We start from the raw sequence: 12,059 nt of genomic DNA on the forward strand, positions 1-12,059 counted from the left end.
TATAGGGTTAGATAGTATAGGGTTAGATAGTATAGTTAGGGTAGTATAAGGGTTAGATAGTATAGGGTTAGGGTTAGGGTTAGATAGTATAGGGTTAGGTAGTATAGGGTTAGATAGTATAGGGTTAGATAGTATAGTGTTAGATTGTAGGGTTAGATAGTATAGGGTTAGATAGTATAGGGTTAGATAGTATAGGGTTAGATAGTATAGGGTTAGATAGTATAGGGTTAGGGTTAGATAGTATAGGGTTAGATAGTATAGTGTTAGATAGTATAGGGTTAGATCGTATAGGGTTAGGTAGTATAGGGTTAGATAGTATAGGGTTAGGGTTAGGTAGTATAGGGTTAGATAGTATAGGGTTAGATAGTATAGGGTTAGATAGTATAGTGTTATATAGTATAGGGTTAGATAGTATAGGGTTAGGGTTCGATAGTATAGGGTTAGGTAGTATAGGGTTAGGTAGTATAGGGTTAGATAGTATAGGGTTAGATAGTATAGGGTTAGATAGTATAGGGTTAGATAGTATAGGGTTAGATAGTATAGGGTTAGATAGTATAGGGTTAGATAGTATAGGGTTAGATAGTATAGGGTTAGGTAGTATAGGGTTAGATAGTATAGGGTTAGATAGTATAGGTTAGATAGTATAGGGTTAGATAGTATAGGGTTAGGGTTAGATAGTATAGGGTTAGATAGTATAGGGTTAGGGTTAGATAGTATAGGGTTAGATAGTATAGGGTTAGATAGTATAGGGTTAGATAGTATAGGGTTAGATAGTATAGGGTTAGATAGTATAGGGTTAGATAGTATAGGGTTAGGTAGTATAGGGTTAGGTAGTATAGTGTTAGATAGTATAGGGTTAGGTAGTATAGGGTTAGGTTTAGATAGTATAGGGTTAGATAGTATAGGGTTAGGTAGTATAGGGTTAGATAGTATAGGGTTAGGGTTCGATAGTATAGGGTTAGGTAGTATAGGGTTAGGTAGTATAGGGTTAGATAGTATAGTGTTAGATAGTATAGGGTTAGGTAGTATAGGGTTAGGTAGTATAGGGTTAGATAGTATAGGTTTAGATAGTATAGGGTTAGGGTTAGGTAGTATAGGGTATAGGGTTAGATAGTATAGGGTTAGATAGTATAGGGTTAGATAGTATAGTTAGGTTTAGATAGTATAGGGTTAGATAGTATAGGGTTAGGTAGTATAGGGTTAGTTAGATAGTATATAGGGTTAGATAGTATAAAAAGTTAGATAGTATAGGGTTAGGTAGTATAGGGTTAGGGGTTAGGTAGTATAGATAGTATAGGGTTAGATAGTATAGGGTTAGATAGTATAGGGTTAGATAGTATAGGGTTAGATAGTATAGGGTTAGATAGTATAGGGTTAGGGTTAGGTAGTATAGGGTTAGATAGTATAGGGTTAGGTAGTATAGGGTTAAATAGTATAGGGTTAGATAGTATAGGGTTAGATAGTATAGGGTTAGGGTAGTATAGGGTTAGATAGTATAGGGTTAGATAGTATAGGGGTTAGGGTTAGATAGTATAGGGTTAGATAGTATAGGGTTAGATAGTATATGGTTAGGTAGTATAGGGTTAGATAGTATAGGGTTAGATAGTATAGGGTTAGATAGTATAGGGTTAGATAGTATAAGTTAGTATAGGGTTAGATAGTATAGGGTTAGGGTTAGATAGTATAGGGTTAGATAGTATAGGGTTAGATAGTATAGGGTTAGATAGTATAGGGTTAGATAGTATATTAGGTTAGATAGTATAGGGTTAGATAGTATAGGGTTAGATAGTATAGGGTTAGATAGTATAGGGTTAGTATAGTATAGGGTATAGGGTTAGATAGTATAGGGTTAGATAGTATAGGGTTTTAGATAGTATAGGGTTAGATAGTATAGGGTTAGATAGTATAGGGTTAGATAGTATAGGGTTAGGTAGTATAGGGTTAGATAGTATAGGGTTAGGTAGTATAGGTAGTATAGGGTTAGGTAGTATAGGGTTAGGTAGTATAGGGTTAGATATAGGGTATAGTATAGGTTAGATAGTATAGGGTTAGGGTTAGGTAGTATAGGGTTAGGTAGTATAGGGTTAGATAGTATAGGGTTAGATAGTATAGGGTTAGGTAGTATAGGGGTTAGATAGTATAGGGTTAGATAGTATAGGGTTAGGTTAGATAGTATAGGGTTAGATAGTATAGGGTTAGATAGTATAGGTTAGATAGTATAGGGTTAGATAGTATAGGGTTAGGTAGTATAGGGTTAGAATAGTATAGGGTTAGCTAGTATAGGTTAGGTAGTATAGGGTTAGATAGTATAGGGTTAATAGTATTGGTAGTATAGGGTTATTATAGTATAGGGTTAGATAGTATAGGGTTAGATAGTATAGGTTAGTAAATAGGGTTAGATAGTATAGGGTTAGGTAGTATAGGGTTAGATAGTATAGGGTTAGGGTATAGGGTTAGATAGTATAGGGTTAGATAGTATAGGGTTAGATAGTATAGGGTTAGATAGTATAGGGTTAGGGTTAGATAGTATAGGGTTAGATAGTATAGGGTTAGGGTTAGATAGTATAGGGTTAGATAGTATAGGGTTAGGGTTAGATAGTATAGGGTTAGATAGTATAGGGTTAGATAGTATAGGGTTAGATAGTATAGGGTTAGATAGTATAGGGTTAGATAGTATAGGGTTAGATAGTATAGGGTTAGATAGTATAGGGTTAGATAGTATAGGGTTAGATAGTATAGGGTTAGATAGTATAGGTTAGATAGTATAGGGTTAGATAGTATAGGAATTAGAGTAGTATAGGGTTAGATAGTATAGGGTTAGATAGTATAGGGTTAGATAGTATAGGGTTAGATAGTATAGGGTTAGATAGTATAGGGTTAGGGTTAGATAGTATAGGGTTAGAATAGTATAGGGTTAGATAGTATAGGGTTAGATAGTATAGGGTTAGGGTTAGATAGTATAGGGTTAGGGTTAGATAGTATAGGGTTAGATAGTATAGGGTTAGATAGTATAGGGTTAGATAGTATAGGGTTAGATAGTATAGGGTTAGATAGTATAGGGTTAGATAGTATAGGGTTAGATAGTATAGGGTTAGATAGTATAGGGTTAGGGTTAGATAGTATAGGGTTAGATAGTATAGGGGTTAGATAGTATAGGGTTAGATAGTATAGGGTTAGATAGTATAGGGTTAGGGTTAGATAGTATAGTGTTAGATAGTATAGGGTTAGATAGTATATGGTTAGGTAGTATAGGGTTAGGGTTAGATAGTATAGGGTTAGATAGTATATGGTTAGGTAGTATAGGGTTAGATAGTATAGGGTTATTAGATAGTATAGGGTTAGATAGTATAGGGTAAATAGTATTGGTTAGATAGTATAGGGTTAGATAGTATAGGGTTAGATAGTATAGGGTTAGGTAGTATAGGGTTAGGTAGTATAAGGGTTAGATAGTATAGGGGTTTAGATAGTATAGGGTTAGATAGTATAGGGTTAGATAGTATATAGGGTTAGATAGTATAGGGTTAGATAGTATAGTGTTAGATAGTATAGGGTTAGGTAGTATAGGGTTAGTAGTATAGGGTTAGATAGTATAGGGTTAGGGTAGTATAGGGTTAGGGTATAGGTATAGGGTTAGATAGTATAGGGTTAGATAGTATAGGGTTAGATAGTATAGGGTTAGGGTTAGTATAGGGTTAGATAGTATAGGGTTAGGTTAGATAGTATAATATAGGGTTAGATAGTATAGGGTTAGATAGTATAGGGTTAGGTAGTATAGGGTTAGAATAGTATAGGGTTAGATAGTATAGGGTTAAAATTTAAATAATATAAAATTTAAATATAGTATAGGGTTAGGTAGTTAGGGTTAGATATATAAATATTAAAATTAGATAGTATAGTGTTAGATAGTATAGGGTTAGATAGTATAGGGTTAGATAGTATAGGGTTAGATAGTATAGGGTTAGATAGTATAGGGTTAGATAGTATAGGGTTAGATAGTATAGGGTTAGATAGTATAGGGTTAGATAGTATAGGGTTAGATAGTATAGTGTTAGATAGTATAGGGTTAGGTAGTATAGGGTTAGGGTTAGGTAGTATAGGGTTAGGTAGTATAGGGTTAGATAGTATAGGGTTAGATAGTATAGTGTTAGATAGTATAGGGTTAGATAGTATAGGGTTAGGGTTAGGTAGTATAGGGTTAGATAGTATAGGGTTAGATAGTATAGTATTAGGTTTAGGGTTAGATAGTATAGGTTAGTTATAGTGTTAGATAGTATAGGGTTAGATAGTATAGGGTTAGGTAGTATAGGGTTAGATAGTATAGGGTTAGATAGTATAGGGTTAGGTAGTATAGGGTTAGATTATAGGTAGTTAGGGTTAGATAGTATAGGGTTAGATAGTATAGTGTTAGATAGTATAGGGTTAGATAGTATAGGGTTAGATAGTATAGGGTTAGATAGTATAGGGTTAGGGTTAGATAGTATAGGGTTAGTATAGGTTAGATAGTATAGGGTTAGATAGTATAGGGTTAGATAGTATAGGGTTAGGTTAGATAGTATAGGGTTAGATAGTATAGGTTAGGGTTAGGTAGTATAGGGTTAGATAGTATAGGGTTAGATAGTATAGGGTTAGATAGTATAGGTTAGATAGTATAGGGTTAGGTAGTATAGGGTTAGATAGTATAGGGTTAGATAGTATAGGTTAGGTTAGATAGTATAGGGTTAGGTAGTATAGGGTTAGGTAGTATAGGGTTAGGGTTAGGTAGTATAGGGTTAGATAGTATAGGGTTAGATAGTATAGGGTTAGATAGTATAGGGTTGATAGTAAAAAAGTTAGATAGCATAGGTTAGATAGTATAGGGTTAGGTAGTATAGGGTTAGATAGTATAGGGTTAGGTAGTATAGTGTTAGATAGTATAGGGTTAGATAGTATAGGGTTAGATAGTATAGGGTTAGATAGTATAGATAGTATAGGGTTAGATAGTATATAAAGGTTAGAATAGTATAGGGTTAGGGTTATAGTATAGGGTTAGATAGTATAGGGTTAGGGTTAGATAGTATAGGGTTAGATAGTATAGGGTTAGATAGTATAGGGTTAGATAGTATAGGGTTAGATAGTATAGGGTTAGATAGTATAGGGTTAGATAGTATAGGGTTAGGGTTAGATAGTATAGGGTTAGATAGTATAGGGTTAGATAGTATAGGGTTAGATAGTATAGGGTTAGATAGTATAGGGTTAGATAGTATAGGGTTAGATAGTATAGGTTAGATAGTATAGGGTTAGATAGTATAGGGTTAGGGTTCGATAGTATAGGGTTAGATAGTATAGGGTTAGATAGTATAGGGTTAGATAGTATAGGGTTAGATAGTATAGGGTTAGATAGTATAGGGTTAGGGTTCGATAGTATAGGGTTAGGTAGTATAGGGTTAGGTAGTATAGGGTTAGATAGTATAGGTTTAGATAGTATAGGGTTAGGGTTAGGTAGTATAGGTTAGGTTAGGATAGTATAGGGGTTAGATTATAGATTAGTATAGGGTTATAAGGGTAGTATAGGGTTAGGTAGTATAGGGTTAGATAGTATAGGGTTAGATAGTATAGGGTTAGGGTAGTATAGGGTTAGATAGTATAGGGTTAGATAGTATAGTGTTAGATAGTATAGGGTTAGGGTTATAGTATAGGGTTAGGTAGTATAGGGTTAGGTAGTATAGGGTTAGATAGTATAGGTTAGATATTAAGGTAGATAGTATAGGGTTAGGTAGTATAGGGTTAGGGTTAGATAGTATAGGGTTAGATAGTATAGGGTTAGGGTATAGGGTTAGATAGTATAGGGTTAGGGTTAGATAGTATAGGGTTAGATAGTATAGGGTTAGATAGTATAGGGTTAGATAGTATAGGGTTAGAGATAGTATAGGGTTAGATAGTATAGGGTTAGGTAGTATAGGGTTAGATAGTATAGGTTAGATAGTATAGGGTTAGATAGTATATAGGTTAGATAGTATAGGGTTAGATAGTATAGGGTTAGGTTAGATAGTATAGGGTTAGATAGTATAGTTTTAGATAGTATAGGTTAGGTAGTATAGGGTTAGGTATAGGTTAGATAGTATAGGGTTAGGTAGTATAGGTTAGATAGAATAGTATAGGGTTAGATAGTATAGGGTTAGGTAGTATAGGGTTAGATAGTATAGGTTAGGTAGTATAGGGTTAGATAGTATAGGGTTAGGTAGTATAGGGTTAGATAGTATAGGGATAGTATAGGTTAGATAGTATAGGGTTAGGTAGTATAGGGTTAGATAGTATAGGGTTAGTAGTATAGGTTAGGTAGTATAGGTAGTTAGGGTTAGTAGTATAGGGGTTAGGTAGTATAGGGTTAGGTAGTATAGGGTTAGGTAGTATAGGGTTAGATAGTATAGGGTTAGGTAGTATAGGGTTAGATAGTATAGGGTTAGGGTTAGATAGTATAGGGTTAGAGGTAGTATAGGTTAGGGTTAGATAGTATAGGGTTAGATAGTATAGGGTTAGGTAGTATAGGGTTAGATAGTATAGGGTTAGGTAGTATAGGGTTAGATAGTATAGGGTTAGAGATAGTATAGGGTTAGATAGTATAGTGTTAGATAGTATAGGGTTAGATCGTAGTTAGGTAAATATAGGGTTAGATAGTATAGGGTTAGGGTTAGGTAGTATAGGGTTAGATAGTATAGGGTTAGATAGTATAGGGTTTTAGATAGTATAGGGTTAGGGTTAGATAGTATAGGGTTAGGGTAGTATAGGGTTAGATAGTATAGGGTTAGGTAGTATAGTGTTAGATAGTATAGGGTTAGGGTAGTATAGTATTAGGGTTAGATAGTATAGGGTTAGGGTTAGGTAGTATAGGGTTAGATAGTATAGGGTTAGATAGGGTATAGGGTTAGGTAGTATAGGGTTAGATAGTATAGGGTTAGATAGTATAGGGTTAGATAGTATAGGGTTAGATAGTATAGGGTTAGATAGTATAGGGTTAGGTAGTATAGGGTTAGATAGTATAGGGTTAGATAGTATAGTGTTAGGGTATAGGGTTAGATAGTATAGGGTTAGATAGTATAGGGTTAGATAGTATTAGGGTTAGATAGTTAGGGTTAATATAAAATTAGATAGTATAGGGTTAGATAGTATAGGGTTATAAAGTTAAATAGTATAGGGTTAGATATAGGGTTATATAGTATAGGGTTAGATAGTATAGGGTTAGGTTAGATAGTATAGGGGTTAGATAGTATAGGGTTAGGTAGTATAGGGTTAGATAGTATAGGGTTAGATAGTATAGATAGTATAGGGTTAGATAGTATAGGGTTAGATAGTATAGTATATGGTTAGATAGTATAGGGTTAGATAGTATAGGGTTAGGGTAGTATAGGGTTAGATAGTATAGGTTAGATAGTATAGGGTTAGATAGTATAGGGTTAGGGTTAGATAGTATAGGGTTAGATAGTATAGGTTAGGTTAGATAGTATAGGGTTAGATAGTATAGGTTAGATAGTATAGGGTTAGATAGTATAGGGTTAGATAGTATAGGTTAGGGGTTAGATAGTATAGGGTTAGATAGTATAGGGTTAGATAGTATAGGGTTAGATAGTATAGGGTTAGATAGTATAGGGCCAGTTAGATAGTATAGGGTTAGGGTTAGATAGTATAGGGTTAGATAGTATAGGGTTAGGGTAGTAGTATAGGGTTAGATAGTATAGGGTTAGGGTATAGGGTTAGATAGTATAGTGTAGGTAGTATAGGTTAGGGTATAGGGTTAGATAGTATAGGGTTAGATAGTATAGGGTTAGGTAGTATAGTGTAGTATAGGGTTAGATAGTATAGTGTTAGGGTAGAGTATAGGGTTAGATAGTATAGGGTTTAGGTTAGATAGTATAGGGTTAGGTAGTATAGGGTTAGGTAGTATAGGGTTAGATAGTATAGGTTAGATAGTATAGGGTTATATAGTAAGGTTAGGTAGTATAGGGTAGGGGTTAGATAGTATAGGGTTAGTAATATAGGGTTAGATAGTATAGGGTTAGGTAGTATAGGGTTAGATAGTATAGGGTTAGATAGTATAGGTTAGATAGTATAGGGTTAGGGTTAGATAGTATAGGGTTAGATAGTATAGTTAGGGTTAGATAGTATAGGGTTAGATAGTATAGGGTTAGGTAGTATAGGGTAGGGTTAAATAGTATAGGGTTAGGTAGTATAGGGTTAGATAGTATAGGGTTAGATAGTATAGGTTATAGTATAGGGTTAGGTAGTATAGGGTTAGGGTTAGGTAGTATAGGTTAGGTAGTATAGGGTTAGATAGTATAGGGTTAGATAGTATAGGGTTAGATAGTATAGGGTTAGGTAGTATAGGGTTAGATAGTATAGGGTTAGGGTTAGATAGTATAGGGTTAGATAGTATAGGGTTAGATAGTATAGGGTTAGATAGTATAGGGTTAGGTAGTATAGGGTTAGATAGTATAGGGTTAGGGTTAGATAGTATAGGGTTAGATAGTATAGGGTTAGATAGTATAGGGTTAGATAGTATAGGGTTAGATAGTATAGGGTTAGATTAGGTAGGTTAGGGTTAGATAGTATAGGGTTAGATAATATAGTGTTAGCTAGTATAGGGTTAGTTAGGGTTAGATAATATAGGGTTAGATAATATAGGGTTAGATAGTATAGGGTTAGTAGTATAGGGTTAGGGTAGTATAGGCTATAGGGTTTAGATAGTATAGGGTTAGGGTTAGATAGTATAGGTTAGATAGTATAGGGTTAGATAGTATAGGGTTAGATAGTATAGGGTTAGATAGTATAGGGGTTAGATAGTATAGGTTAGGGTTAGATAGTATAGGGTTAGATAGTATAGGGTTAGATAGTATAGGGTTAGATAGTATAGGTTAGTTAGATAGTATAGGGTTAGATAGTATAGGGTTAGATAGTATAGGGTTAGATAGTATAGGGTTAGGGTAGTATATAGGGTTAGATAGTATAGGGTTAGGGGTTAGGTAGTATAGGGTTAGATAGTATAGGGTTAGATAGTATAGGTTAGTTAGATAGGGTAAGGTTAGATAGTATAGGGTTAGATAGTATAGGTTAGGGTTAGATAGTATAGGGTTAGGTAGTATAGGGTTAGATAGTATAGGGTTAGATAGTATAGGGTTAGATAGTATAGGGTTAGATAGTATAGGGTTAGTATAGGGTTAGATAGTATAGGGTTAGATAGTATAGGGTTAGATAGTATAGGGTTAGGGTTAGATAGTATAGGGTTAGGTAGTATAGGGTTAGATAGTATAGGGTTAGGGTTAGATAGTATAGGGTTAGATAGTATAGGGTTAGATAGTATAGGGTTAGGGTAGTATAGGGTTAGATAGTATAGGGTTAGATAGTATAGGGTTAGGGTTAGATAGTATAGGGTTAGGGTTAGATAGTATAGGGTTAGATAGTATAGGGTTAGATAGTATAGGGTTAGGGGTTAGATAGTATAGGGTTAGATAGTATAGGTTAGATAGTATAGGGTTAGATAGTATAGGGTTAGGGTAGTAGTAGGTTAGGGTTAGATAGTATAGGGTTAGATAGTATAGGGTTAGGTAGTATAGGTTAGATAGTATAGGTTAGATAGTATAGGGTTAGATAGCATAGTATAGGGTTAGTATAGGTATAGTATAGGGTTAGATAGTATAGGTTAGATAGTATAGGGTTAGATAGTATAGGGTTAGATAGTATAGGGTTAGATAGGGGTTAGATAGTATAGGGTTTAGATAGTATAGGGTTAGATAGTATAGGGTTAGGGAATAGGTAGTAGGGTTAGATAGTATAGGTTAGATAGTATAGGGTTAGGGTTAGTTAGGGTTAGATAGTATAGGGTTAGGGTTCGATAGTATAGGGTTAGATAGTATAGGGTTAGGTAGTATAGGGTTAGATAGTATAGGGTTAGATAGTATAGGGTTAGGTAGTATAGGTTAGGGTTAGATAGTATAGGTTAGATAGTATAGGGTTAGATAGTATAGGGTTTAGATAGTATAGGGTTAGATAGTATAGGGTTAGATAGTATAGGGTTAGATAGTATAGGGTTAGGGTATAGATAGTAAGGTTAGAAAATAGTATAGGGTTAGATAGTATAGGGTTGAAGTATAGGGTTAGATAGTATAGGGTTAGATAGTATAGGTTAGATAGTATAGGGTTAGGGTTAGGGTAGTAATAGGGTTAGGGTTAGATAGTATAGGGTTAGATAGTATAGGGTTAGATAGTATAGGGTTAGATGAGGGTTAGATAGTATAGGGTTAGATAGTATAGGGTTAGATAGTATAGTGTTAGATAGTATAGGGTTAGGTAGTATAGGGTTAGTAGGGTTAGGGTTAGATAGTATAGGGTTAGATAGTATAGGTTAGATAGTATAGGGTTAGATAGTATAGGGTTAGATAGTATAGGGTTAGTTAGGTAGTATAGGGTTAGATAGTATAGGGTTAGATAGTAAGGGTTAGGGGATTAGATAGTATAGGGTTAGATAGTATAGTGTTAGATAGTATAGTATAGGGTTAGATAGTATAGGGTTAGATAGTATAGGGTTAGATAGTATAGGGTTAGATAGTATAGGGTTAGATAGTATAGGGTTAGATAGTATAGTGTTAGATAGTATAGGGTTAGATAGTATAGGTTTAGGTAGTATAGGGTTAGATAGTATATAGGTTTAGGGTTAGGGTTTAAATAGTATAGGGTTAGGTATAGTATTAAAATAGGGTAGGTTAGATATATAGGTTAGATAGTAGAGGTTAGATAGTATAGGGTTATAGTATAGGGTTAGGTAGTATAGGGTTAGGTAGTATAGGGTTAGATAGTATAGTGTTAGATAGTATAGGGTTAGATAGTATAGGTTAGATAGTATAGGGTTAGATAGTATAGGGTTAGGTAGTATAGGGTTAGATAGTATAGGTTAGATAGTATAGGGTTAGATAGTATAGGGTTAGATAGTATAGGGTTAGGTAGTATAGGGTTAGGTAGTATAGGGTTAGGTAGTATTTAGATAGTATAAAATTTAAATAATATAAAATTTAGATAATATAGGGTTAAATAGTATAGGGTAGTATATAATAGTATAGGTTAGATAGTATAGTTTAGATAGTATAGGGTTAGATAGTATAGTTAGGGTATAGGGTTAGATAGTATAGGGTTAGATAGTATAGTATAGGGTTAGGGTTAGATAGTATAGGTTAGATAGTATAGGTTAGATAGTATATAGGGTTAGATTATAGGGTTAGGTTAGATAGTATAGGGTTAGTATAGGGTTAGATAGTATAGGTTTATAGTATAGTGTTAGATAGTATAGGTTAGATAATATAGGGTTAGTAGTATAGTATTGGAAATAGGTTTAGATAGTATAAGGTTAGATAGTATAGTGTTAGATAGTATAGGTTTAGTATAGGGTTATAGGGTTAGATAGTATAGGGTTAGATAGTATAGGGTTAGGGTTAGGGTTAGGGTTAGATAGGTATTAGATAGTATAGGGTTAGATAGTATAGGGTTAGATAGTATAGGGTTTAGATAGTATAGGGTTAGGTATAGGGTTAGTAGTATAGGGTTAGTTAGATAGTATAGGGTTAGATAGTATAAAAATTGGGTTAGATAGTATAGGGATAGTTAGGTTAGTAGTATAGGGTTAGATAGTATAGGGTTAGATAGTATAGGGTTAGATTATAGGTTAGTATATAGGTTAGATAGTATAGGGTTAGTTATAGGGTTAGTATAGGGTTAGATAGTATAGGGTTAGATAGTATAGGTTAGGTAGTATAGGGTTAGATAGTATAGGGTTAGATAGTATAGGGTTAGATAGTATAGGGTTAGATAGTATAGGTTAGATAGTATAGGGTTAGGTAGTATAGGGTTAGATAGTATAGGGTTAGGGTAGTATAGGGTAGTATAGGGTATAGGGTTAGATAGTATAGGGTTAGATAGTATAGGGTTAGATAGTATAGGGTTAGGTTTAGAATAGTATAGGGTTAGATAGTATAGGGTTAGATAGTATAGGTTAGGTAGTATAGGGTTAGATAGTATAGATAGTAGGGTTAGGGTTAGAT

The sequence above is a fragment of the Oncorhynchus keta genome, chromosome 8, assembly GCF_023373465.1.
Source record: "Oncorhynchus keta strain PuntledgeMale-10-30-2019 chromosome 8, Oket_V2, whole genome shotgun sequence".
NCBI classification, from domain to species: domain Eukaryota; kingdom Metazoa; phylum Chordata; class Actinopteri; order Salmoniformes; family Salmonidae; genus Oncorhynchus; species Oncorhynchus keta.